This window comes from Gekko japonicus, unplaced genomic scaffold (assembly GCF_001447785.1).
Source record: "Gekko japonicus isolate JY-2015 unplaced genomic scaffold, Gekko_japonicus_V1.1 scaffold1193, whole genome shotgun sequence".
Classification (NCBI taxonomy): Eukaryota; Metazoa; Chordata; class Lepidosauria; order Squamata; family Gekkonidae; genus Gekko; species Gekko japonicus.
The window spans coordinates 346,612-350,151 of NW_015164222.1; positions in this window are offsets into that span (position 1 = coordinate 346,612).

The window sequence follows — 3,540 nt, forward strand, 5'->3', positions numbered from 1 at the left end:
GAGATTCCTTAACGCATACAGATGAGTTACGTGTTAACAGGAGCCTTCCAATTAATAGTGGCCATCATCGTTGCGGGAGATGCTCAGTGTGTGCACTTGCAATTGTTACTAATCAAATTACTTTTCCTTCTATTAATGTTACGATTACTCTTAAGCAACTGTATTTGATCCAATGTGGTTGTTCTATTCCTAAATTGTATGTAGGCATGTCCACGAGAGCCGTTAGGACACGTATCATTGAGCATAAATCTCGCATTAGACAGAAAAATTTGGACTCCCCATTGGTCCCCCATTTTGTTGAACAGGAACACAGCTGTAATGATCTTAAATTTTTAGTGCTTGAAACCTTCAACACCTATAAATACAGTAAGGTGGATGTTAAAAAAGCCTTAGAAAGACGTGAGGCTTTTTGGATACATAGACTACAAACACAATACCCTAAGGGATTAAACCTAGCTATAGATTATACATGTTTTTTATAAAAGATATCTATGTTATACATCATTTAAGATACATATGATATACATGTAATAGTAAAACATACAGACTTTAAGCCCAAATTGCAGGGCTCTTTAATAGGAACTTGCAGGTGGTGTCACTTAGGATATATATGGTAAACATGTAGCAGTAGAACAGAGAGACCTTGGCTACGAAGCTTAGTCTATCAAGGACAGGTCCCATATGAGATATGGTCCAAGGTGGGTAGTAAGTAGAATTGCCTTACTTAACTTAATATAATACAATAAAATATAACTGCACTAAACCTTAATACTTCTATCTTTCACCCCGTCTTGCGGCACCCGGGTCTTGAACCGCTGAACTACTGACCTTCCACAGTCTGCAGTTCAGTGTCTTAACCACTTGAGCCACCGAAGCTCCTTCAGGTAGTATACCTAAACCTTAACCTTTATTGTGGGTTTGTCAATTGTGTTAAATGTTTATTGTGGATTTGTCAACTGTGTTAAGTGCTATGCTCAATTCTGTTTGAAATGTATTGTTATGTATTGTTATGGATTTTATCTTACAGTTAAGCTGCTTATGAGGAAGTCATTACACGAAACCAAGCACAAGCTGGCTGCTTCGTCAAGCTCCAGTAGCTTTTAGCTCAATAAGCCTTATACTCTTTTGACTGCCAACAGTAACTGTTTAGGAATTCCACTGAGATCTTGGGGCTGTTGGCAGCTACTGACATTCTATTGTATTATCTTGTTATTGTAAATGTTTGGGGAAATTTTTTACACATAATAGTGACTATCTAGTATAAAGCAATTGTATTCAGCATACTACTTATGTTTTAGAGTGTATCATTGGTTCTACATTGGCCCCAGTTTTGCTTTCTTTGTCTTATGTAACCCCAGACACAACCCTCGGTGCTGGAAAAACTGTGGATTCATAGGAAACTATATCCATTGCTGATGGAAGTGTCCTCTGATTCAAAATTTTTGGCACAATTTACTATCAGAAATCATCATGATTACTGCACAATCAATCTCGTGTCTTATTACTACAGCTACAGGACCTCTCTGCCAAAGAGAACAAATTTTCAGGACTTGCCTTATTTATGCTGGCGGCAGTCCATTTGGCGATAGTCTGGAGAAACAAAGTTTGGTATCAGTTTATTATGTGTAAGATAACTGACTCCATGCACTGACAATGATTAGGTTCCACCACAACTTACTCCAAATTTGTACTTACCTGGCTTCCGTGGTTGCAATAAATGATGGATGAAGCACTGCTCCCTTCTTAACTCCACATACTCCTTTTTTTTAGCGCTGATCTCTGACAACGGAATTGTGGACTCAAAAACAAAAAAAAGTTTGTCTGAGCTTTTCCTTACTAACCAACTTCTCTCTACTATATATGGTGTGGAGAAACGCCATTTTATGTATGTAAGTTGGTGTGGGCCAGATAAGAGGAGACCATGAAACCTAAGGTAGGCCTTGGCCTAGTTTCCTCCTCATTCCCCCCCCCCTCCTTGTTCCAACCAGCAGTCAGAGGGCAGCTCCCTAGAGAGGACAGGAAGTCCATCAAGGCTGTGAGGAGATCTCCCCCAGAATGCTGCAGGAGGGAGAGGCACTTCCTGGGCGGGAAGGGCTGTTTGATATAGTGGAGCTTTTGGGCGGGAAGCCAGTCTGTGAGAATTGAGGGCAGTCTTGCCTGAAGTCTGGAGCCAGTCAGGCTGTCGGCTGGAGACTGCAGGAGGCAGAGGCCATGTTGGGAGTTGTGCTAATCTAACTTCCTCCAGTGAAAGCAAGTCGTGTGCCTGCCCTGCAGACCATCTAGACAGGGTATGTGTAGTGAAGGGAGAGATGGAGCGATTTATTATCCACCTTTATTTTGATTCTTCAGTTCACTGTTAATACGCCTGTATATAGTTGAGTGGTTTCAAAATAAATTCTTTTACTGTTGACCCTGAGAAGTCCCCCTGTACCACATAGTTCCCCCAGCCGCTTGGACACGCTAAGAGTAGGTTGGGGACTCTGAGGAGGAGAAGAACAAGGGCAAAACGGTCAGTTGCCAACTCTCCAGGGGAGCCCCAAAGATTACCAGGAAGCCCCGAGGTGGGTTCCTAACAACAGCAGAGGCTGGTTAGGAGGCTGTCCCGCCTAACCAGAGCCCAAGACAGGGACAGTGGTGGCAGCAATACCCGGAGGCAGTGGTGAAAAACTGCCCCTTCAGGTGCCAGAGGAGGCAAAGGAGGGGTGGGCAGAGCGGGGTCTGCCAGCTGATGCGGACCCGTTCCGCCACATATGATATTGCTTGTTTAATTTGGGCTCATATGCTTTCAATCATTTATTTCTACACGGTTCAACAATTTTATCCAGAGCTATGGATTGTTGTAGGAATTGTATTGTATGGTTTTGTTTCCTATAAGGTTTGTATGTTATTGTTGGTTGTTTAGTTATATATATGTGTGTGTGTGTGTTGAAGAGAGAACTGGGGCAGGTGTAGTTTTTCATCCTGCTTGAAAGCCTGGCTGTACCTGCTGCAATCTCCTCTTTAAAGTACCTGAGCCCTGTTCTTCCTCTTTGACCTGCAGTCAGCCTACTCAGACAAAGAGACTGGAAAGTGCAGCACAGAGAACCTGAAAAGAGGCCATTGCGACGTAAGTGGGTTTCCTGGCACCATCTGCTGAAATGTTCTTTCTATTGCAGGCTTCTTACTAGGCCTGATCCTATGCCTTAAGTACACACAAAAGTTTAGCAGGTAAAGTCTGCTTGACGGCAGTGTTCACTGGAAACCACATAGCTGCTAAAATTTCATGCAATGTTGTGCATTTGTTTTGCAATTTCTTTCTTTTCTTTTCTTTTTGCCACCAGGTCACAGCTGACTTATGGTGACCCCATGGGGTTTTCAAGGCAAGAGGCTATCAGAGGTGGTTTTATTTTATTTATTTATTTATTTATTATATTTATACCCTGCCCTTCCAGCCATGGCCGGCTCAGGGTGGCTTACAACAGCATAAAAACAACAATAAATAAAATAACAATCCTAAAACCATAACAATCACAATATTAAAAGGTGCTAACAATAATGATC